The 26,041-nt window shown below is 44.7% G+C and overlaps 1 protein-coding gene across 2 annotated transcripts in view; it reads right to left on the bottom strand.

The window, feature by feature from the left end:
* The window catches only part of FUT8 (fucosyltransferase 8), an 857,288-nt gene that overhangs the window by 620,146 nt on the left and 211,101 nt on the right, over positions 1–26,041 (bottom strand). For both annotated transcript variants that reach the window (XM_069638672.1, XM_069638673.1), the window contains exon 2: positions 7,173–7,284. The gene's annotated coding sequence lies outside the window, so the exon portion shown is untranslated. The remainder of the gene's footprint in view (positions 1–7,172; positions 7,285–26,041) is intronic.

The following is a 26,041-nucleotide window of genomic DNA, read 5'->3' as shown; positions in this document are numbered from 1 at the left end:
ATATATATATATATATATATATATATATATATATATATATATATATATATATATATATATATATATATATATATATATATATATATATATATATATATATGCCTTGGGTTCAACAGAGCTCTCCTCCAGGGAACCCGCACATTTTAGATCACTCACTAAAAGCCCAACTGCTTCAATATAAATGGATTTACGCAGCAGAAAATCAGCTGGTTACAGTCACATGGGTGCCTCAAATTTTCCTGTAAATGGCACTGCCTCCAGAGGATTCAAACAAAGGCTGGATAAGTGGCTGCACCCTTGGACCAACTCAAAAGGCCTGATTAAGAGTTTGGCGGTATTGCCAGTGGTAATACCGCCAGATGGAATACTATTACCACATGTGGTAAGTTGAAGGGTCTGCATGATTCAGAATCATGTGGACCCTTCTCTTATTCCCCATAGGACTTCATGGGGATTGCTGCCCATTACTGCACGCAGTAATGCTTCTGTGTCGAGGTAGTTACCCCACAGAAAGGCCGGTAGATTTGAACCTCAGAATTGAGCCTGGTGGTAAAGCATCCTGCGTTCTAAAACATCAGGCTCAAAGACTGTCCGGCTGGTCTGGAATCTCTCTGCATTAAGAAGCTACCCATGATCCTGTGCAAAAGTGCTGGATAAACTGCAGCTAAATAAATCATGCCATTTTCCAGGGGAAATGTATTTATTGAATAACACTGCGCGTGCCGCCACGATGCACACACCGGCTTCACACACACACACACACACTGTGCATCTTCGGATCGCATGGGAGTCAGTGTGGCATGCAGCCATTGCGCACTACAACATGAATCTTTTATAAAAGGAGGCCTGTGCCCAGACTAGCAATCATGCACACACGCCAATGATGAACCCTGGAGCCCTGCAAATATAAGCTACCGTCATGATGATCGCATGTGAACAAACCAGAAGATCCATGCATGCGTGGCACTCCTTCAAGAAAAACAGCATTGTGGCCTAGAAGAGGTGCTGGGCCCATGCCTTGCTACTCACTGCACAGGACCCCCTACTATACTGAGGGTTTCAGTGCAGAATCCAGACATGGGGAGGAGGATTTTGATTTTCCCGGATGCGTGGGCGGGGGGCTAGACAGTGGGGAACATTTTAGGATGTCCCATTGGAAGTATAGGGACTTTCAGTGCAGATGGGATACTCGGCACCCCTGTGTGTGGTGGGCAAGGCATATTCGGAAGGGGAACAGCTACTTTTTAGCATCAATGACCAACCAAAAGGGTCCGGAAAAGGTTGACGGTCGGAATTAGGTCGATGAAATTGAGTTGACCAAATTGTAGACAATCGCTCTATTTAGCAATGTAGAACCTCTCCAAGATGTTCAACCTCCAAACACGAATATCCCCCCATGTGGGACTTATCAGTGTCGATTGGTGGGGAAGGGGTGACCAGACCAAACATCAAGGATTTGTAGAGTAAGGGAGTGTGGGGGGGACACACGACCGTGTCCTGCTTCATAACAGGAGCAGATGTAATTAGTGCATTAGAAATGATGTACAAGGAACTGTACGGAAAAGAAAATGGGTTATTATTGATGCGCTCTGGCACAGGACATGATATGATATAATAGGTTATTTATAACGTACTTCATAGCGAGAGGTTTCTAAGCACGGACCTGGGGATTGAACCTGTGTTGCTCCGTGTCGTCTTGCTTCCAAGACGAGCACGCTGCCCCCGAGCTATCCCTTCCGAGACATGCGTGGCAGGCAGCCCTACAGATACAGATAAGGGGTGGATCAGCCACATTTACTCCCTAAACATAGGGAAATAATCCCAAAAAATATAATTAGGGAGTACTAATGCTCCCAACAAAAAATAGTAAACAGACAAGACTTTGCGCCCCTGCTTTCACCCAAACAGCTCCATGGCTAGGTTTGGACCAGTAGTGCATGTAGTATCTGCGAGAAACCTGAAGGTGTCTCACTTGCTAGTCCCCGGCGATCTGTCATCCAGGTGGCCAGGACATGGCCAACTCTATTGGATCCAGTTCCTGGGGGTGGACCAGTACGGGAGGATCACCTGGATGATGTGGGGGTGTTGTCTTCGGGGAGTGGGAGACCGAAGGGTGAGGCTCGTTACCCCTTTCCTTAGGACACCTTTTCCCCACTGTAGCCCGTAGGATACTTTGAAACTCTATCCCTCCTTTTCCTACACAAACACTTTCTCACACCGCAAAAGACAACAGACTAACACCAGAGCCGTTTACCGGAGATGTCGCAACACAAGGGTCAGGGAGAGTCAAGCAATTTCCAATAACTACACACACCCGACGGCCCTTTCCCTTCCCCACAGGGATAAAAGGCGCAGCACAAGAGCACATTTTGAGCAAGGCCGAACGGACAAGGAAGCAGGTATTCCGGAACGGCAGTTCAAAACTTGGAGAAAGGTGGTGGAAACCGAAAGGACGACAAGGAAGGAATTGCCCTTGCCTTTTCAACCAAGACCCAAAAAGCCTTTGGTAAAAAAACCATAAGATCAGGAATCGCAGCTGGCGATTGATGTGACAGATGTCAACAGTAAACGGGGCCCTCCCGCACTGATAGCCAGAGTTCAACACAGCCGGTGAGTCAGAAGACACAGAGTGGGCCGGACTGTGTTAAACTCAAAGTTGCAGTGACAACATTTTGCGTCAAGAAAAGAAGATGATAGACAAAGGTCTTTTGTGAACAAACGAGGTATCAACATTAGAGTGGTCTGGCGCCATGTGGGCGCTCATTCAAAAGACCCTGACAAATGCCCAGCTCCTGGACAAGGAGGGTATGATGAATTGAGAAAACTACAAGAACCAAGAGGCCCTAGGGAGGCCGGTGTCAGATGTCAAAGTAGTCCTACATGGGTCAAGCCAAAACCCCTTGTACCGTCGAAAGTCTGACACATTGTGAAGTGCACTGTGTCACTGAGGGGACCGCCATGTAAATTACGATAATGTGAAACCTACACTTGCCATAGAATCAAGGAGTGATCCAGCGAGACGTGACCGCCCTTCGGAAGTCTCTGTGTGAATTGGCAAGCGTTTCGGGAGGCAGGTGAAGGAAGATCCGAGCCCGGACGAGGGGGACCTAAGTAAAGGGGAGAAAGTAACCCAGAGAATTGTGTAAAAAGACTGAGATTCCTGAATATTGCAAGACGATGATGAATGGAAAAAGGGAATCACATTGTGATGACAAACATGAACCCAACTGAGGGATGTCCACAGTGAGGTGTTGGCCAGAGCCCGTTGAGGGAGCCCAATGTTGTGAAAAGGATCGGAGCCCGGCTGAAGGGGCTCCTTGGATGAAGAGTAATCGCCCGACGTGAAGACTTATGTAAGGAACTTTTGTTTGTTGTTTATGATACATCAGGCCCTCTGAAGCAAGAGACTTTGCATAAAAGACTTGGGCACAGAAGGCCCCGATATTGAGAAAAGGAACTGAGCTCGGGCGGAGAAGCTCAGAAGTGTGCTGTGCTGAGAGTCCCACCTTGTCCCATGCTTCAAACGTGGCCAAGGGAGACCCCCGGCCATAACATCCCGATTTATCATTTTGTGACACTCCCTTTCCTTTCTTGTGAACATTATCCCACACTCTTCTGTAACATAGCAGTAAGGATTGGCAATCATCGTTTTTAGTATAAGCCCTTTTTATTTGACAAGACTCAACTAGGAATGTGTTGTTATTTGATGGTCGTAGCTTGCTCCAATCTTAGATGTAGGTTTAGATTAGATGTTTACCTCACCAATTTTTACAGTTTAATAAACACCCTTCAACTGTGATCACTTATGTCTGTCTTACTTTGATACCATGCCTTCCTTATATACCACAGGAAGAAACTGCTATTTTTACTGCCTGATTGGAAGAAGTAAACATGTATCTTTTGATGTGCATGTATGTCTGGCTGCGATGAAATAATTACAAAAACATTTCAGTTTTCCAGTTGAAACATTTTTACTTCCTTATAAAATACTCCAGTTGGGGAATGGACTTACATTTTTACTCCCCAAAAAATTATTTTACTCTGAACTTTAAAAAAGTGGGAGTAAAATACTCCCACTTCAAAATCTTATCTTGAGCACTGGTGCGAGGCATGGTATAGCAAACTTCGATCATCTCATTTCATGATATTGGTTCAAGGTTAATATTGGCGTTCAAATCTTTACTTTCCGAGTTGGCCTTTCAAACATAAGTGGACTCAAGTTTTCAAACATACGAAAGGCTGCAGTTGGCACAAGGTGCTCATCCTGTCCTCTTGCAGACAGGAAATCTTTCGAGGTAGTTTACTTCAAAAGAATTTTGCCGTTAAATCTTATTGAAATATGTATGGAGGGAGGGGGGTGAAGGTGTAAAAGTGGTGGAGAGAGGCTTGGAGAAGGGGGAAGGGGGACTAGTGCTGACAAAGGTGGAATGGGGGAGGGGCACCCCCAAATAAACCAAAATTCGATGAGTTTTGTTGGCGGAATTCCAACAAAGAACTTTGAAGGAATTCCTGTCGGCAGAACGACATGAAACCCACAAAGTGTATGCAGTCTTTGCATTCAGATGCACCACGCCCAGGCATGCAGCTTGTGTCTGCATATTCACCCATGCATGTGTGCATACTCTTTGTGCCAACTGTAGCCTTGTGTGGATTGGCCTTATAAGCCCTATACTATCGCCCAACACTACAATGTGCAGAGAAGAGTTGTTTGTACTTACCTACTTAGGTTTTCACCATGGAGTATTGGCATGCCATGACCGTGAGCTCAGTTCTCCATTTAACTTTTTATGTATGTTTATGTAGTAGATATTGGGCACATTGGTGCTGGGAGGAGAGGTACATTTTGTCCATCTTCTATCTTTTCCTTTGGAGCTATAGATGCTTCCATGGAAGGTGTACGCCTGGTTAGTGACCCTGTTTTTTATGCAGGCATCCATAATTTTGGTTGGTCGAGTATAGGTCCAAATGAATTAAATGGCCTCATTTGAATTGTAGGTACAAACTAAATTAGCTTTGGAACACATGGCACAATTAGCTGGTAAATTTGGATTCTAAGTATTTTTAATATGTATTGTAGGTTTGCTTTTATTCCCCTGATGAAGACATTGAAAAATAATGTACTAATGTCAAAACCGGTTGGTGATATTTGGAAGTAGCCAAAAGACAATTACATCATTTTGATTCATTCAGTCTCCAATTGGCTACAGATCTGTTTAATTTACGATAATTCTTTGATTTAGGATTTTTGCGTTTGTGTATCCCACACTATTGCTTTCTTGTTTGAGTTATTCGACATACACAGTATGTTGTCGATGCAATGTTTGTGTATATGGTATGATTTGGTTTGATGTATGTGATTAGGTTCTAGGTTTTAGCAATGCAATTGTTGCTGTCTTATGCATTGATGTTTTTCTTGTTCTGATGAAGTGTAAATTAAATTATATATGTTTTTGGGGGATTTAATATTTGAATGTTCTATTAATTTATTGTTCCAGATTAGATTTTTCAGTTTTTGCAACATTAGCAGTGCCAAGCTTCAGGGCTGGACTGGGAACTAAAAGAGGCCCTGGAAATAATTACTGGGGACCAAAAGATGCCCTGGAAATAAAGTTCAAAGTGGCCCCATATGACACATTTTCATGCTTTTCCTATGAGAAAATTTGGAAATACCACAAAAAAGAGGCCCAGGGTGCAGAGGCCCACCGGGAAATCTCCAGAGTTCCCTAAAGGCTAGTCCACCCCTGCCAAGCTTCAACTGGATTCAGGTTGAGAACTTTGCGTCTCCCTGCTAACAACCAAACTCGAACTCCCGGTCCAAACACCTCTGCACAGAAGAAGGCCACCTGACCTCCGACAACAGCTAAAAGCCAGTCTTCCAATACCTCCAGCAGGAGGCCAGTACCAAAACCTCAACCATCCATACACCTACTTGTGTCAACCTCAACCCATTAGGCCAAGCCCCCCTTAAAACTATAATGAAATACCAGAAATTCGCCCGCACACAACTCACTGACAAAGACTTTTGGGAAACAGAACCACTTGGTTTGGACAACACGAAACCAAATCGGAATTGAAGGACTACTACAACAAACCTCTAAGAGACCATCCTAATCACTTCCCCGGATGGTGCCCCAACATTTATTTTCCCCCACTGCTTGACGCTTATGTAGCTTCTGCCCTCTTCTTCTCGATTAACCTACCCCGCTTTAAAACCTGCTACAACATACACAGACAGGTATACAGTGTTTATATTGAATCCTATATATTGAATGCCCATATATCAAATCTTTTATCTTGAAAACCTTTATAATTAATGTATTTAGGGTATTTTTGGGAAGCGGTCGGGATGGGTTTTTAGGGGTGGTAAACAGGGTTTTTTAGGTGGGGCCCCAAAAAAATGCATTCACCATAAAAGTTTAAGATAGAAGATTTGATATACAGGCATTCGTTATAAATTACCTCAATATAAAGACATGTAACCACACAGACAAATTCTGACACACCGTCACAATAGGCCCGTCTGTTAACACATTCTTCGAGCCATGTCTAAGCTTCTCCCTCTTCAGCCTCATCACACTCCCCCACATTAGTGGCTAACGGGACCCAAAAGTACCTTCTATCAGATCTTGGGCACTCCCCTTTGGCGAACATATTCCCAAGTATCACCCCGAGACTCATAAAATCTTATCGACACTCAAGACTCTGGCTCTTCTGACATTCACCAATCAACACCACAGGAAGGCATGCAAGACCACGTTACACTGCATGGCCTTTCTGAGCCCTTCAGAAGGTGAAAGGTATATATTGTTGACATCTCTAAGGGTAATCGGTCTTTGACAGAGTTCCATTTAGAGCGGCACAGCACTTCATTACGACAATACTCACGGAAGCTAAGTGGCGGATATTCAGCAGTAAGAATTTGCATAGTTCTGCTGATGGTGAGACTCTGGAATGAAACCCCTTGATAGAGGGAAGATGTGGGCTTCTAGAACAACATTTGGAATACATTTTCCTACTGCACATGACAGCTGATGGTTTTTGCGATTTCTTTCACTTGCCGTCATTAAGATGGACTGGCATTCGATCCAAAAGAATCTCAATTATCTTCAAAATAAAAGAACTTTTCCGAATGGGGTGCCTCCAGCTCAATATGCTTTGCAGAGATCACAAACCTGCATGGGGTTGATCAGCCGATGGACGGGGACAAGCTCTCGCTGATCATCGCGGTGAGAACAAGGGGTCGCCGTTGCAGATCAACAGCCTAAATCACACAGGACCAAGGATCTGAAAGATAGGAAACGAGAACCAACATTCAGTAACATTTTGTAATAATACACATGAAGTCAAATTCTGGGGGTGGTAGCGGGGATAGGGAAGGTTAAAAACGAACATTGAAAATGAAAAAGAGATGCAGGGGTTGATCTCTGAATGTTGTAGAAACATCCTTGAGGTTGGCTTTGAATTGTGAAATGTAAAATTTAGATAATGTTCTTAGCAGTAGCATCAATATGTCTAGGAACTAACTCAATTATATGAATACAAGGAATTCTCTACCCTCTTTTTCCCCCCACTTCCCGGCTCATATCACTGAGGAGCACACATCATATAGAGCAGGGGGTCTGCAACCTTTGGCTCTCTAGATGTTTTGGACTACAATTCCCATCAGCCCCAGCCAGCACAATCAATGTTGAAAGACCATTGGAATCGGGGGTAAACATTTCAAGCTGCAAGCTACTAGCTGGACATAAAAAGTGGCTTGCAGCCTCAATTCCACACACACAATTGCTTAATCAATTATCACCAGCCAATGGCTAGTGCCGAGTGGACATTTTGAGTTGTAGTTCAATTCAAAAGAGCTACAGGCTGCAGACCACTGACAAAGGAATAAGGTGCATGGGCTGAGTGCCTTTGAAAGATCACCGAGCTACTCTGGGACTTGCAATATCCGTAGAGCATTGAGTTAGGGGATTTGTGTCGATTAAAGTAGATGTCTGCCCACTACCCCAAAATCTGTGCTATTTTGTTTAATGCAAAATTACGTATAGAGCACAGACTCACGCCCTCAAGCTCAACATTTAAGAGACAGATAGAGAAATTAGTCCACAAATTAATAAAAAAGAACATTTGCCATGGTAAGACATGGTAGGGGCTAGTGTCACAGTTTGGACGAGGTTGGCTTTTACAAGAGTTCTGAATTGCCATATTTTCTTCCCACCTTTTTCACTTTCTGCCGCTCTCTTTACCCGTTAAGGCTTTTTACTCTCGTTCTCTAGTACACCGACTTTTTTTTTTACCTTTCCCCTCTCCCTAAGCTTTTCTTTCCGTGAACCAACTGTTTTCCCCTTTAAACTCTCTTCTTTTCTCTAACTTTCCATTTCCCTCTTTTCTTGCTGTCTCTATTTGTTCACTGTATTGTCTATTTTAACCTCCCTTTTCACCCCACATGTCTTATGTCTGGGCACCATTAAGACTGCGATTCGTTTGGCCTCTAACAAGTTTGTACAACCAGCAGTCACCGTTTCAGTTCCCAGCAATGCCGGCTCATCCTTTTATGCCTCTGAGGTCGATAAAAGGAGTACCGCTCAGTTTTGTATTACTAATGCATTTTTATCAGGTACCAAGAGAACATTTGCTTAGTGTTTCGTGCAACATCAATGGAAATCATCATGACGGATTCCTTTATATTTTTAATTCCTTTTCTTAGCTTTTCTGTCCCTCTTTTCATTTGAACCCCACTTTTTTTGGCTTGCTTCTTACCAGACTGCAAGATTATGCCTTTTTCTCTAGAGAGGCCCCAGCACTGGAAGACGTGTAATGGTTTGGTGCTTAATGATGGGAAGACTGAAATTATGATGGTGGGCACTGCTGCAAGGCTACGCAAACTGGACACTGCCTACCACACTTTTCAAGTTGCAGACTGGCAGCTAGCAGCACTGACTCAAAGTACAAACATTGAGTATGGTATTGGACACAGACCTCTCTATGAAAGCTCATGTCGGCAGTCTTGTATCACAGTCCTCCTAGTACATCAAGTTTCTGGTGCAAATTAGACTCGTTCTGGATACAGCAGATCGCGCCACACTGGCACGTGCGATTATCTGCTCACACCTGGACTATTACGCTAGTTTTCTGCAGGGTGCGGGCAAGGTAGAGATCAACCGGCTGCAGGTGGTCCAAAATAATGCTGTGTGAGCCGTCACAGGTCTTTGGAGAACTGATCATATTTCGGAGGCTAGAAGGTCCCTTCACTGACTTTCCGTTCAAGAGCGGATTCTATTCAGGACACTGCATTACTCAAGCGTGCCTCTACGGGAAAAGCCCCGACTATCTGACAAAACCACTTTCATGGCTGCCAGCTATACGAGCACTACGGTCTAACAACACCGGACTTCTGGAAGTGCCTACAGCCAAGCTATCACAGGTCCTGGATGGTTGCTTCTCCTTTAAACGCAGACTCAAGAAACTCCTTTTTTGAGTGAACCCTCCATTGGACCCTTGATGATTCCATTTGCTGATTTTCGGCTTCTTGTTTTTTCAGGTTTTGTCTAGTCCTCGCGCTTCTATGCCTAAAGGGCAACGTTCCAGCACGCTACAAATAAAATAAATCAAATGGCCCTTGCCCCTCCCTAGCTTTCAAGGGATTGTCTTCACTCTCCATGCAGAGTACCGGCTGCAACAATTAATCTGTTTCAGCGGCTGCTGGCTAGTGTCGTTGGCAGTGTAAAATCAGTACCCGACTGTAATAGGTTATTGCAGCGGTGTAGTCGAGTGATTTTACTAGTCCTTGCGAGATGTTCCGTCATAAATCGATTGCGAGTGCAAAATGTGCAATCGCCGCTAGCTAGCGATATTTGACACTTGGCGAGTAAGAAATTGTGTGCTGTGTGTATGTATGTATAGGATTGAGATGGTGAGTGACTATTTCATAGCTGGCTACTAGCAAGTTCATTCTTTGCTCCCCGGTAACCGAAAAATAGAGTCTTCCATATTATTAAACACAGGGGAGATAAAAGTACAGAGTTCTGACGCAAATAACATTCCTAAAATATATTTAAGGAGGGTTGACCTATTTTGTGTAATGGCCAAAATGAGTGAGGGTGTGTGAATGTGGGTGGGTATGAGTGAGAGAGGCAGTGTTGATGGAAGGGTGTGTGTGTGGGGGAGAGGGGGTTTTGTGTGTGTGTCCAGATACACACACAATACTTCTGACTGGGCTTAACTGAATTACCCACCTTCACTAAAGATGCAACACCAACGGTGACACTCATGGCAAAAAAAAGAATCGCATACACACACAACAATGTGTGCATTCTTTTTTGGCATAGGATGTGCAATGGTGGCGAAGTTAGTGCTGCATCTTTAGTGAACGTGACACGTGTAGGGTCTAAAAAAAGAGAAACGTCCATTCATGGACTGTAGTGTGTTTAAAATGGGACTTCCAGTTGTGGAGCCTCAGAGGTATCGTCTCCCGCAGTCCCTCCTTCCAACCCCTGTGCTCAAAGTGGGATTTTTACTAATCCAATTCCCAGCTCTTTAATCATTTTCTCAGACCTGAAAACCAGAATAGAAATGACCTCTGGAAGTCTTCTTCCGCTTGGTCATTGCCATGAAAGTCAGGTCCTCCTACAAAAAACTGAGCATCAAAGTATTTTCACTTCCCAAAAAATACAAAATAAAATAAACTTGCACATGTTTGGACTTGGAATTGTAGAACTCATACAGGCGTCACTTAAGCGTCATATCTCGTCCTCTTTTCCCAAGAATCTCCTGTGTGATCTACTGCTCACAGCCTCCAAAGTCCCGCTTAATCAAGGTGAGCTTCCTCCTCAAGTGCCAGGCTATTGTGCAAGTCTATGCAAAAAGGGCGAGCAGGGGACAGAAAGCAAATCCTCAAGCCCCCTAGATTCCCAGTTATAACAAGCAACAGATGGAGCTTTTGTGTAGGCATGGGCTAGGCATTTGCCAGGCACTGCCATAATGACACTACCTGGCCATGAATTGGCAACTAGAAAATGGTGCGATAACCTCGGTATATAGTGTACCTGGAAAATATTTATCAGGGTACCTCTCACAAATCAAAATGGTTGGTCTTGTCAATGCTCGTTTTAATCGGACTTCAGTGCAAGGAACAAATATACATCAAGAGGCTTAAGGGACACTTGTTTAAGAGATTTGAATTACACCAGTAGCGCATTTACCACAGCAATTAAGCCACCAACTCTCCACAGACTACTTAGAAATAACATGGGCAGGCCAGGGTTTGATGTTACTGCTTGATAGAGCTAGGTCAAAGAGATCCCAGGAGGCTGTGTTTTGGATGGGGAAGGGTGGGTAGTGGGTTAGAATTGCCATAGGATTAGCTGAGTCATGGGCAGTGACTGGAGGGGTACATAACCAAATAATATCCAAAAGAATTGGGTTTTTCCTCACACGTCATCCCCCTCCTACTTGAACTCCAATGCAATCGTTTTGGCACCACCTAATATATGCACAAATAAAAAATAGAAATCTGATCACAAAAAATGTACGTAGTAAATAAAAAATTGTCTAAGCTACTTTTTTTGAGGACACCAATTAAGATTTCTTGGAAGAAGATTTACCACTTTCGTCTGTGCGACAGTGGCCTTCAAACACTTTCAAAAGGGACCTATCCTTTCCTTGGCGATTTCAATATGTTAAGGAGAGTTCTAGAATATCGGTCCCACCAGGGCCGGCCTTAAGGGCAGCAGCGCCCTGGGAGAAATGGCACTCCCCTCGCCCCCGTGAGCACCTCGTTAACAGGGGGCAGGGTGAAAGGGGGGCGGGGCCAGAATGGGCCACTTTCTTTTTTTTACCTCCTCGCTTTGGCAAAGAGGTAATGATGTGAATAGGGCGTGTCAGCACCCCATTGTCATTGAATGAGCCCGCCGGCGCAGATGCATTCAATGACAATGAGGTGCCTGTCACGCCTTCTGACACTATGCCAGCTCGGGGGAGCCCTTGAAAGACTCCCCCCGAGCTGGCTTGGTGGGGGCTAAAGGCGCCCTGGGGGATGGTCGCCCGGCTCGCCCCCCCCCAATGTCGGCTCTGGGGCCCACTAACATCAGTTGATCCAAGTTCCGAATGAATCCGAGGCATATTTGAAAATCCCGCTGGTCACTAGGAAACCGAGCAGCAACATGGCGTCCACATGGACTCGAAGTACCCAGCGTATCACACACACTCTCATCCGCTCTCCTTCTGTGAGCCACATTGTTAGGTGCGCGTTTGATAAAACCAACCAAGCCGTTGCCAACAACTGCCTGGCCTGAAAAACAGTTACCTCACAGGTGAAGGGAAGCAGCTGCATCTTTTTGCAAAACCAGCTATTAAAAAAAAAAAAAAAAAATGGAAAGATTTATTTGTACCAAACTGGCGTTTTGAAATGTTTACAATGTTCATTTCCAACGTTCAGTTCCAATAGATATGTTAGTCATCAGAACGTTACATTCGTCTTACTGCGCAAAGCACATTATCAAAACCAGGAATAGCCGTATAAAATATTTAAATTCTAATAGGTTTTCATTCGAAGATGGGCAGTCCAGGACACTTCTATTGTATTCTTTTGAAATGCCCCTATGAGAAAGAGGAAGGGAACAAACAACACCAATGAGGGCTCCTGGTTGCTTTGCATAAAATCACGCAGCGTTTTGGAAACCGAAGACCGACCACACATCTTTATAGTTAACAAATATGTCTATGAATAAAAGGTTTGTATGCTTGAATCGCTAAGTACATAATGCACACTGTGCTTGCTGCTCCTTTAATTGTTCACAACGCTCACCCTAACATTAAAACGTAACATTGACCGGTCTGTACCGATTCGACCAGCCACTGTATTTGAAAGCAAGGATAGAATGCTTGCGACATCAGTCACTTCAATGGGGCCCAAGGGCCATCTAATGTTTCCTTTCCTTGCAGAACGTTACCCAGTCTCATAGTAAGTGGCTGTGCTTTTATGCTCCGGTCCCAATGCACAGACATCCTATAGGATGCAAATGCCAGCTCTGAATGGACAGGCAGTCACGCTCCTGTACTTGCCATTAATGGAACACACACCCATAACCCCATCCACACACTCATTTTACCATAATTGAGCAAACATTCGCCAAATCAATGTACACCAAAAAGGCATGGCGACGTTACATGGGTGATGACGCAGAATGTACAGGGTGATGACGCAAGGGCGATGTCATTTCTCATTGCGTATTCACGGCCCGTCTTGAGGGCAGTATGGAAACAGGCTGAGGATGCTTTAGCAATTCTTTGGCAATAATGGAGGTGCAAGTGTTTATGACTGGGTCACCGAGATGTTCAAACTGCACCAACGGCACGGACACAATGGAAAAGGGGCGGCTACAGTAAGTGGCGCAAACTAATGTCGATTAAGAAACGGGTTCAATTGTTGATCTGCTCACAGGTTTACCATTCTTCCGAGGATTCGGGACTGCGCTGCATGCACTCCTTTCTCACTTCCGAGATTTGATTTTTGAGGAGACGCAAACAGAGGGTAAGTCGTCTGCCACCACGACGGAGGGCCTGATTCTTAATTTGGCACAGTGAACGTGCTAAAGATCACGATTCGCTGCGCCAAATCAGGACTGCCAAGCTTCACCACTATTCTCAAGTGGGCCTGGGCGTCCTCGTAGTGCACAACAGTGCGCCTTCAGCACTGCGCCTGTTTTTGGCTCAACAGGCGCAAGCCTGAAATCTCGACAGCATTTTTGTAAAATAATGACATATTCGTTATTTTACAAAACTGCTGCCGAGACCACGAGTGTGTATGAACACTTTCATATGCACCAAAGTAAGCAGCTTCAATGTTGGATCTGGCAACGTTGAAGCTGCTTACTTTGGTGTGTATGAAATTGTTCGTATGCACCACAAGTTTTGCTTTGGTGTATATGAAAGGGTTCATATACACCCTGCACTACAACAAGGCTTCTTGTGGCACTGCACAATGACGGCACCAAAATGGTACCGCGTATGTGTGCGACTTTAGTGCACAAATAAAACTCGAGGAGTGCCACAAGAATACCAGTCAAAAGAGGCAGGTAACGAATCTGGCAGTTGCTAGGTTGGTTTACAACGCATCCTAGCAACCGCCACATGTATTCCGAAAGTGGCGCATTCCTACAGACTTCGGAAGAATGCACCACCTTCAGAATATGTCCTAACAACGTTTTTAACAACCTTTACGGTACTTAACACCAGTTAAGAATCAGGCCCGAGTCACATGATAAGACTTAGCTGCACTTTAAACTGTGCACAAGCCCATCCTTGGTACAACTACAATAGCACGTATGCTTAAAAATACAGTAGTTCTGAGGTGTTTCAGCAAAACTCAAATTACCTCTGAATTTCAGGACAGGAAGGTTGAAAAGAAATGGCAGGCCACTACTTGCGCACAGCACACCCTCCCAGTATTTCTTGATTACATTTTAATCACTCAAAAATCCAGAGGCTAGCAACAATCAAGAAAGGGGACAGCAATGCCAACCCAAAGACACAGGGATGTACCACAGTCCATTCAAATAAAGTGAAGTGAAATTAAAGCGACTCACCGCTCAGCAGCGGGCCTGGCCTGCCCAGACAGCTCCTAAGCTGCTACTTTTATGGCAGGGGTGTGGCTAGGTCTGGAAAAGATCTGGGGCTACTTTAATGTCGGGACTGTCCAGTCTTGGGGCTAGCTAGCTTTTTGGTTGTACACCCTGAGCTTCTTTCTGGGGCTACAACCAAAAGATAATACAAAGATGTGGAGGACAAGGCGATAGCTCCTTCAGCCACCCCCCCCACACCCCACCCGATCCCCCCCAGCAACGCATCTGCAAAGTTTCTGGTGTTGCCCAATACTGGTCAGAGGTTTGCTGCAGATACATTTCAGGCACCTGTGAGCAATTCTGCAAAGTCCCACTAGAATACTGGAGTTTTTCAAGGGCTTCCCCCTTGTCCTCCACATCTTACTGTACGGTGCACCTATCTGTTTCCTGTCTCACAGGAAGTGCTCAGCACTGCATTTCCTCTTCAATTTCGTCAACGTAATATGAATCTGCCGTACAACCGAAGTAATGAATTGTTTTCTTTTTTAAAGTATTTTTTTATAAGATGATTAAACATAAGGTAAAACTAATATAAACCGAAAGCAGCACGCCATTTACGAAGTAGTAAATGCAAATGCTAAATGGATATTCCAGTACAAAAATAATTAAAAGCGTCTTCAATAGGTTTTGTGTTTTTGATCCCATGTTTTGAGCTACTTTAAGGTTTAAAATGCAATTGAATCAAGGGAGCTCTAAGCACATACAAAAAAAAACAACATACATAAACCCCATTGGGGACTGTCCCATTTTCTATTATATTTGTATGGAAGTTCCCGCTTTAGCTTTTCATGAATGGTGTGGGTAGAACATAGTAAGGGGGTAGTGGAAAGGGCAGCTATGTGCAAATAACCTCTAAGCCCCGCCCCCAGTTCTTTAAGCTGGGTCCTGCAAGATCATCCCATTTATGCCCGTCCCCTTGTTCATGTTCCTGGTCTATGTTACGTGTTCGATCTATCTCGCCATCACCAAGCGTACCCACAAATCAATATCGACTGTATATGGCAGAGGCCAGGGACTGCTTCGGTCATAAAATACTTTATCCTATCTCTTCAAAATGACACCTCGACTGCCTAAATGACACATTTTTTTAAAAAAATGTATTGGTTTAATTGTGTTACAATTTTTACAAAATAAATCCAACCAGAAAAGTAACTAGTTTGTCCTTTCTAAGTTGAAAGAAAATGACTTGCGTCAGAGAATCCAGTTTCACAGGTTCAGCGTCCTCAGAAACATGGACAGTCCAGTGACACATCGCTTATTGTTGCCGCTGGCCAACAGAGCCCATAGGTTTTCTGAGTCTAAAGTACGATAGTTATTCAGTGGCTCGGCCAGCAAGTGGTGTCTGATCGCAGTTAGACCAATACATTCAAGGACCTAATGCTTTGAGGTTTCTATGGTGTTTGGTATTCCACAGTAGCGACAGTTGTTTGAGTTGGATTGATTGCGGATTGCCAAGATTTCGTTTGTTTTTAGTTGGTTCAATCTGAACCTTAAAAAGGTTCTGCTTAGCCGCTTGTCTGGGAATTTAAGGAGGTAACCACGCACCTCATCAAGTTTCATTGGGGTGCTTGGTAAGTTCGATGTCAGTGAATAACTATCTGCGATTTCCAAAAATGTTTATCCAATCAGCTTCAGAGAGTTTCTTTGATACCTGATTGGGGTTTTGGATCAGTGTTTCCGTAGTGATGTTGAGTTCTTGCAAGATGGAAAGGTTGGATTGTTCCCATCTGGTGAGCAATGTGTTGTTACCACACTCAATTTCCCTTTGAATAAGGTCCAGAACTTTGTTTTTTGGAGCATTTATGACTTTGCGGTACAACAGAAGAGTGGCTCTCATTTTTACAGCCAGAAGGGAAGGTAGACAGAGTTCTCTTCTTATCAGGGCTATCGGTGTGGAAGTAGCCAGGCCCAGAACGCCTCGCCAGAAGAAGCTTTTGTATTTTGCCCAAATTAAATTCGGGATCGAGAACGACCTTGGATTTGTAGAATCTTATAATGGGGATGGTGGAAAATCTTCTGTGTTTCCTTTCCACTGCTTTAGCTTGTGCCGTGAGGTTTTTCAGTTTTGACCAAAGGGACTCTTGCATAACCTGTTCCTCCTTGTCGTTGCTGATCATAATGCCCAGGTACTTAAAGGCACTGACTGATTCGAGGTTCCTCCCTTCGCTGCGCCAAAGGATTTTTTGTTTTCTTTTAGCTGCAGTTCCCAGTATTAGGATTTTGGTTTTGTCGTTATTCAATCTCAAGTTGTTTTCTGCGAGGTAGCGTACTCGATTGTCTAGTTGGCGTTGGAGGCTTCTGGGGGTTAGATCCATCAGGATAATATAGTCCGCGTAGAGTAGTCGCTCGATCTTGGAACCTCCTAGCGAAGGTGGAAAGCATCTGACCAGTTCCGTTGATTTCCCGTAATCTGCGATGTAAGCGTTGTACAAGGCAGGTGCAAGGGGACATCCCTGCTTTACGCCTCTTGAAGTCTGTATTTCGTTGGACAGTCGGCCTTCGGCACTAAGGTGCACTCGTATGCAGGTGCCACGATGTAAGGCTTTTATGGGTTCCAAGATTGATCGAGGACAGTCTATGCTTTCTAGTTTTCCCCAAAGGCGCTGCCTGTTGACCTGGTCGAAAGCTTGGGCGGCCATCTCCTGAGCTACTTTGGGGGTTTCCTCGGTTGACATACAGAAGGGGGATCCCTCCGAGGTTCCGGGCTCTGTCTGGGCGTCTACCCCCCTGTTGCAGGTGATAGAGCCGGGTGATAGTGGTTTCGAGTTGGGAGAAGGTATCAGGTTTGCCGTGCAATCACTGGTGTTAGTTTCCAAGTCAGGAGAATAGAGAGCCTCCTTTGGGCTCATCAAGTCTTTCCGGATTGGAGTGGGGTGTACTTCAATTGTGAGGAGTGTTTTATTCAGATGAGTAGAGTGATTATGAATTTGATTAAGTGACGAAATTTCAATTTCAGTTTCAATTTCGTCCTGGCGATTTTTAGTTGGGCATACAAAAGGGTCCATGCGATCTTGGGAAAAAGAAAGCGCCCCACTGTTACCACTGGAAGCACTCGTGGTCGACTTCACAAGTCCAGACTGGGATGCCCGAGTCCCTGTCTCCTCTCGTGCAGTATTAGGAACCTGCTGCTCCTCCGTTGGGGAGGGGCCAGGCAACAAAGGCTGGTATGAGGGCTGTCCTGCATGATCATACAGATGTTGGGGTGGGCAGGAGGAGGAGTCAGCACAAGGTGCTTCTCTGTACGCCACTGAAGCGACCAACGTCCTCGTCATCTTCCTCGCCGGGTCTGCGAGCTGGGTTGGCAGGTCCAACGGCCCCAGGGAAGTGGTACACTTTGAAGCCGCTGGTTTGTCGCCCCGCTTCTTTGTGGGGGGTCTGCGCGCAGCAACCTCCCTCAGCGATCGAAGAACACGGCGAGAGGGCTTGTCCGTCTCCTCCTCCGATCGCGTGGAGCTGCAGCCGTCAGGTGAGACAGCAGGGAAAGGGAAGGAGGGTGGGGGGAAGGTGCAAGGAACGGGTACAGGGATGGGGAGAATGGACGTGGAGGGAATTGGAAGGGTAGGGAGGATGGAATTTCGAGAAGGGGAAGAAACAAAAAGGGAAAATTTCGGCTGCAGCAAGATGTTGCGAGGGGAGGGGTGCCATACCTGAGCTGCCTCCGATACAGTTTTGAGAGGTGGCTTCAGACCCCAATTCCGGTTCCGAGGTAGCGGTGTTGTGTAGGTGAGCCTCCATCTTAAAGCAGACGGGGTCAGGCTCGGATTGTTCGTGAGCCTCAATAGGCGGTTGATGAAAAGTTGAAGACATGACGAAACGGATCGGTTTAGGATCAGGGTCGGCGACTGCGGTATCCCGCGCGGTCCCGCCAAGGTCTGCCAAAGTCTGCAGTCACACTGAGCAGCACACTCTGCGGCTGGAGTGTATTTGTAACAGGCACAGGAAGTTCTAGCAAGTAGAGTGATGGAGGTAGTGGAAAGACTCAGGGTCCAGGTCCAGGGTCCGGTCTACCAAAGTCTGCAGTCATACTCAGCAGCACACTCCGCTTACCCAGTAATCCGCCTTTGGCTTTCAAAGTTAATGAAAGTACTTGCTCATAATAGGCATATCTTACAATATATGGACAAACTGGAGGAAGAGATCAAAAGGGACACTGCTCACCTACTAGAGGTAAAAAAAAAGGTGCTCATTCAGCACCTAACTGTGGCGATGCTGAGCAAAGATACAGCGTACATCGCAAGTGGCTTTCTGGTAGTTTCTATTAGGTCTTCCATTGGCTCACGGCCTAGAAGAACTCCCCCAAAGAAAAACCTAGACCTGATAAAGGATTCTTCTGTAAAACAGGGTCAGTCCGGTGCGTCCTGCACATCAGGGTGGCAAGGTCATTCCACCAACAATCGCAATCCTAACCATACAAGTCTCTGTCCCTCACAGGACACGCTAATTTGCAAACCAAAGTCTCAAGGTGATGGCCAACCAAGGTCAAATGTATTCTTGCCAAGTCGTTTAGTCTCCTAGCTAAATGTTCCACTAGTTCAGCCAGTAAAAACAGTGTTCAAAACCTAAGCTTTTGAAATCCAGCCCTAAGATAGAATCAAACGCATAAGAGATGCATCAGTATCAGTCCCTCCAGAGTGTACTCACAAGTCTGGTGACCAGCAGGTCACACGAGCACAATCTTCTGGATCTCCATTGCCTCTGGTCAGCACAAGTCTGGATATATGTGTCTTTACATATAGTGCACTTTTTTGTGTAGTCCTGAAATTAACGGCCAAAGCTCTTACAATGATGGTAACTATTTCGGTATGTTGTGATTTGGTATCGGGACCACATATTTTATGCTGGATCTTAAGAGGGCAGGGTGTTTTCCCACACATAGGATGGTGTTGTGGTCCCGGACAGCACATTTAGAGGGAACCCACCCAGATTTAACAAAAAAGTATTAATATGGCAGGATTTGCCATACCTTGAACCGGTAGCATGCATGGAAGTGTTCGGGAGAATCTATTAAAGAAGACAAATAATACGAGACAGAATGTGGTTCAAAGGAAGGTCCCTTGTTTATTGCATCACAGCCGACCGGAAGGTTTGCTTAAACACACATGGCTAAACAAAGATTCAGCAAACCTTTTATACATATTACAAGGGGGTCGGTCTGCAGATCTTTCACACGTAGGCACACATAAGCAAAACGTGGTTCACACTGGTTTACAACCAGCTCAGGATTAACAGAACAATCATCGTTCAACTTCTCTGTTTGCTTGGACTGGTCAGGAAGGACCCTCCATGACTTAGTTACTTTACACAAATGCAGCTGTATTGACAAGGCCCGGATCCTGTGTCGCCGTCCCCACAACCCACAAACATCACATAACCCGCTTTTTGTACACAGAATGAATGCCAGCACAGAGCAAAACCAGAATCGCACCCAAGTAATCAAGAACAGCTGCCCGCTACATTGCAACATTTAAAAGCTGGTCCTCTTTGTTTTGTATTTTGCCTTCATTCTCCTCTTTGTGATTTCTACCACAACCTAATGACCATGCACCGTAAGTACAAGGATATGTAGGTGAAGAAAGAAGTGGGGGTAAAAAAGGAGTGGAGCATTTCTTAATACATGTTATCATAATATGAAGAAGCAAGAAACCAACGAGGAAAGGCAATAGTATATTCAGATGTGAGAAAGCTCATTCAGGCAAGTTCAATGACCAGCCAGTAAACTAGTCTCCAGTGATACCTTCTTCTGCTGACAGACGCGTCTGTAGATTACGAAGAACAGAGTCAGAGAGCCATTTTCAGCCTCATTTTGGGTAATAAAGGTGCAGCAAATACTCCCAATTATTGGACAAACGCCTCCTAAGGATGCAGTTAGTAAATCCAAGGCATACCGATTTTGAAGAGATGTAAGATGAATGCCCCCGAGTTGTTCTTTTATGGCAATAAAACCATCTTCTGTAGCATTCATGAACTGCATCATGCAAAGCGTATCTTCTGCAGCCATTTTGCATTCACTACAATTTGGACACTTGGGGCTAAAATGGATGCAAAGAAAGACTGTTTTTTAAAAAAAAAAACACGATAGACATCAGGAATCTCTGCATCAGATGTAAAATAATTACTCCTTTTGCATCGATGCAAGGGGCATCCAATGTAACCAAAGAACATAGGAAGGAGGCAACTGATCATATGTCAACCCTCGACAGAGCCAGAAGACATCCATGAGGACTGCAGTGGCTAGCTGCAAGTCTGCGATATACAGGATAGTTGCACATCCTAGATTTGTTCCCATCAACAATGTTCCATTATCCCAGTAACACAACTGGGGTGTGACAAGCTTCAGGGAGAGTGTTGAAGTGAATTTGGAGCCATCCAATTACACAAGGAAGCAAATGTAATCCAAGTAATAGTACAAGCTTTAGAAATAGTATAAGATATCAACACCATTTTCCCACATACTAATTCCTCTGCAAAATATCAGAAACATTACCTTCACCCATCCTCCTGGTCCCCACCATAAACTCGCATTAGCAACTAGGAAAAGTCGGAACGGACAGTCTGGAAGGGATATATTAAAAACATTCCAAATTTGGACCCTTTACATCATGAATAAGAACAGTAGTTTTTACACCACCTAAATTCCATCGAGTGACACTGACTAAGAAACCCAACACTTCGAAGTTGGAAAGTTGTACGTATCCACCTAAAAGATATTGTTCTAAATTCAAAAGACACTTGGATTCTGTGGGAATATCGCATTAGGAATAAGCAATGCGTTCTGACCTGCGGCATGTGAGATTGCTGAAAAAATAAAACATAAAACAATCACATTTTGAGTGGCTACCACCTGCACATGGCGGTACCACAAATTATGCTCCACATGAATATGCATATTCATTTTGTTGGGGATTAAATGCGGAGAAACTGCTGACCTTAAAACAAGATTAACATAACTCCCGGCCAAAGGGATATCATCACACAAATACCATAATAAGAACACAACTATACAGAATGAAAAACATAGAAACAGATATGATGAAACATTTGTTATTCGGGAGAAATGTATTTCACTTCGGAGGCTAGGGCAGCATTTTGAGGACCAGCTAACCAGCAGTCCGAATAGTGGTACCATGGCTTACAATTGTGGTACTTAAAAAGATCTCAATGGGCCCCTCAAAGCAAGGCTCTTTCCATTCCCTAACAATGTTCTCGGTATAGATCAAATCTGCCGGATCACTTGCAGAATTTCATGTTGGTTGCGACTCCCCTTGGACATATAGGGAACAGCTTTGGAGACAAACTTAACAGCTTTGGTTATCTCCCTCAAATACCCAGCCATCTCCTTGCCGAGTACTTTAGTTTCGGTTTCAAAATTAAAATGGCACTGCGTGACCAGGGGGAATGACTAGGAGCCTTCCAGTGACTATATCATGGGGGGGTGGGATGGTGGTTGGATCCTTTCTTTTTTCTAAGCGAAAACAATGCAATGAACAAGGGGGTGATATATATAAGAATCATCTCTGACATATTTGGAAACTAATCAATAATCCTACACTACAGACATACTTTCTTTAGATTCATGAGCTGGAAGATAAAATTGTGTAAGAGCAATCAAAAGCAAACTTTGTGGCATCACTACTTTGCCTGTAACTTTATGTCTCCATATTTCATTATATAATTCCAACCCACATCCTCGCCATTCCCACAACTCCTTTTCCAGCTGTGGAAGCTGGCTCTGCATCTCCGTTAGCGTTGCTAAAGAGAGCTGTGTACACGGTATATCAACATCAAAATCAGTACTCGCCAGTAACGCCTGTTCTAATGGCAACAGTATAACAAAGTTCATGGTCACCGCACCTTTTGGCGATCTGCTCTGCTAACGCATTACTAAATGGAAACAGGGTCCTTTCCCTGTGTCAGTGCTGCACATTCACTACTGCTACCTCACAGGGTAACTCAAGTGTTTCAAATAAGAAGATGAAATAATTTAGCATGCATGACCGAAGAGTAGGGATGTAACGGTATAACGCTATACCGTTAAAGATACCGTGAACCACTTCATTGAACAATAATAACTGTCACATTGTTTATACCGGTATACCGTTTATACAGTGAAGTGTGCTTTTCAATCTGATTTGGAAAGGCTGCAGTAAGCAAGTGCTGCGCAGTCTTGGTCTTGCACTGTTGGATGTGCCGTCTGCCAAGTAGTTTCAGTTGGAGCAGTTTTTAATGCCATTCCATAAACCACACGTGCCTGACACAAAATCAATATGTTAGCAATAGGAAGAATAAATACAGTGCCAAGAAGGAAAAGGGTTTACTTTGGGTTGGCGGCTTTGGGGTTTATAAATTTATAATGGATAATGTTTTCTAAACATATGACAATGGGGGATTTCCCTGGGTTTATCATTGTATTTACATATATCAAATCACACTGCGAAATCACTCATCTCTGTGGGTATTCCCTGTTGCCATACCAAAGGGTAACATGTCCGTGATTACTGAACACCTTTTGGCCCGCAAGTAAACTAAAGGCTGTAACGTAAAGAGTGCGTGTGTGTGTGCGCACAAGCGTATACTACCATCAAGCTCCATTGATCTGTGGCATGCAGGTTATCAAGATGGCAACATGTTCATCTTCACCAGTAGCCAGTGGGGGAGCTAAAATGTAGCAGGGCTCCCGCCCTCCTCCTCTCCACGTGTGTTTGTGTTTGGTGGAAGCAAGGGGTGGCTTTCAGTGGAAAGTATGTTGAAAAGCCCAATTCTGGCCCGGGGTGCCTGGTTTTGTTTGTGATGATAAATCTGACTATTTATGAACTTTTAGAAAATATTTGTTAAGATTAGTTAACTCCACCTTCTATAACGTGATAACCATGATATACCGTCATTTGGCAAGAAGGTTATCGTACCGTCATAAAACTAATACCGCGACACCCCTACCTCTCCTTTCCCATCCTTGGACGACTGAATGTACTGTGGTCACAACATTAGCAGAATCTGAATAAATAGTAACATTCTGCCCGAATGACAACATTGCCCTTCACTGCTGCTACAAGCAAGAAGACCCTTTGCAGACCATATGAGCATTTATTTAACGTCTCCTATTCTTAGGCTCAACAAACATTTTCAGTATTACTGGCATAAACGTGTATGTAGGGTCACAAAAATAATTAATGTTTTCAGCTATGCATGAAAGGGAGCATAAGTGCATTTACGAGATGTGTATTCAGTGAAACATCTGAAAATAATATTGCTGAACTCTGCAGACACCACCACATGGCGCGTTAGAGGAGCGAACGCGCAAATTGAAACCATTTTGGGCAGGACCTGCACAGGAGTGAGTCAGACTGACCTTTTCTGGGACACCTCTGTCGCGCCATGCGGGCTGGGTAAACACGGAGTGGATTGTGAGGGTTCAGTAAAGTTCTTCTAAGAGGATCACAATTCAATTGGTTTAATATAACAAGCATCCAGATCTAATCCTGTGACAGCTGTTTGGCTCCTGTAGTTGCCTAAACTCTGGCTCGCCTGAAACCGGGAGCAACCTTTAACTCCTCAACCACTATAGCAGCATACCTACCCGTCTGTTACTCGTTCCTGAGAATGTGCAGAGAGGAGCACCTGAACACATCCAAACGACTTTTAAAGCATACAGGAACATAGAAAGTGGCCAATAGCCATAGCCTGCATCCTGTGTCAAAGCTAAACGTGTGGCATGCGGTTTACTGGTTCCTCGTTGCCCAGATATGCCGTCGCTTATATGTGAAAAAATGTTAATTGCAGCAGCTGACAATTCAAATGTAGTGCACAATATACTATTTGAGAAACCTGAAGGTACTCTCACACCTATTCCCCAGGAATCTTCTGTTCAGGTGGCCAGGGACGGACCAATGCTGTTGGATCCCGACCGTGGGAGTGGACTAGCGAGGGAGGTCCACCCGGGCTGAGGGTCCTTGTGGATTGGGAAGAGGTTGCCAGAGGGCGAGACTCGGTATGCCCCCTTTCCTAGCAGTGACTTGCTTACCCTCCCTCAGCCTTTGTAGGATATTGCTGTCCTCGTCCTACTTTGTCCTCCTGAAGTCAGACCAAGTACTCAGAAGAAGAAGCCAACTCCAAGAGTGATGCAGATTACCTGTAGGAAACACCACTATAGTTCTGGGATGAAGAGGGAGTCTAAAGGTTACAGGGCTGAAGGTCAGGCATATCCCAGAAATTGGCCTAATTGGGGACAGGCAAGTGGTGCACACCCAGGGCCCCTTAAGGGAGCTCGGGTGTATAAAGGGTGGAGCCCAAAGAGCAGTTGGACAGAAGGAGAGCAGAGCAGTTAAGGTGAGAGGAGCAGGAGGACCAGCGGAGCCTTGAGAAGCTGGAGGAGAACGGGACGCTGAAGGACGACACAGTGTAACAGAGTGTCATTGCGTGGCGAGGGTGCCGTGTCTCCAGGGAGCTGGAGAAGGGAGATGTGGAATGTGGTGGTCCCTTCGCTGCAGCAGAGAGGTGTTTTCCCCTGAATGGAAGAGCCATCCAGGAGCTTCTGGGGGGCCGGTGGTGAGACCCTGACCTCAAGTCCCAGAAAGGAGCTGAACAAAAAAAACTGAAGAAAGGAACTCTGTGACCGGTGAGTTTCAGAGGAATGCAAGGAAACCCGGTGCGCATATGAAAGTAAGGGAATTAAATTCTATTGGAGTGGTCGCATGCATTCAGCACATTCTCGAAAGCCTTCGATTGAAATAGAAGAATGAACTGAAATGGGTGCAAGGTTTAATGCAGACTTTGTAGAAACAAGGTATCAGAGTAGTCACGGCAGAGCGGTATGTGTTCAAAAGTCTCTGATGAACCAAAGGACATTAAGAAAGTATCACAGATTCAGAATACAATGGAAAAGTAGATAAGGAGACAAAGATGTGAATGAGAATCCAGAGGAGAGCCAGTGAAGGGTAAGCAAAATGCTAAAGGGCAAATCTAACAAGTAAAAGCTGTTGAATTGAGAGCCTGAGTGCAGCCAGAGAATTGTGAGCAAAATTCAGAACCGGCAAAGCTAACAAGTGGAAATGAAAGCAGGCAAATTGAGAGCCAATAGAGTCATACGGAAAAGAGAAAGTTAAGGAACTGTAAAAAGGTCAAACCTTTAATCTGTGGGGCTTTGTGAAAGAGCCAAAATGGCAGGAAGCTGGGCAAGGGCAACTATTTGCGCGACCTATTTGCCGTGCGGCCTGTTAATCGTGCCTAGAGCAGGAAGCCCCAACAACGTTAGGAGAATCGCAAAAAGATAAAAATGAACATTGTTTTGTGCCATAGTACTTGAAGCATGGGAAAAGGAACCTTGATCTCTTTTGGAACATTGTTTTGTGAAACGGTACTTGAAGCATGGGGAAAGGAACCTTGAGCTCTTTTGGAACATTGTTTTGTGAAACGGTACTTGAAGCATG

The sequence above is a fragment of the Ambystoma mexicanum genome, chromosome 14 (genome assembly GCF_040938575.1).
Source record: "Ambystoma mexicanum isolate Mex_15411 chromosome 14, UKY_AmexF1_1, whole genome shotgun sequence".
Lineage (NCBI taxonomy): Eukaryota > Metazoa > Chordata > Amphibia > Caudata > Ambystomatidae > Ambystoma > Ambystoma mexicanum.
The sequence above is the reverse complement of the archived record's forward strand: the minus strand, read 5'-3'. Positions and strand labels throughout refer to the sequence as shown.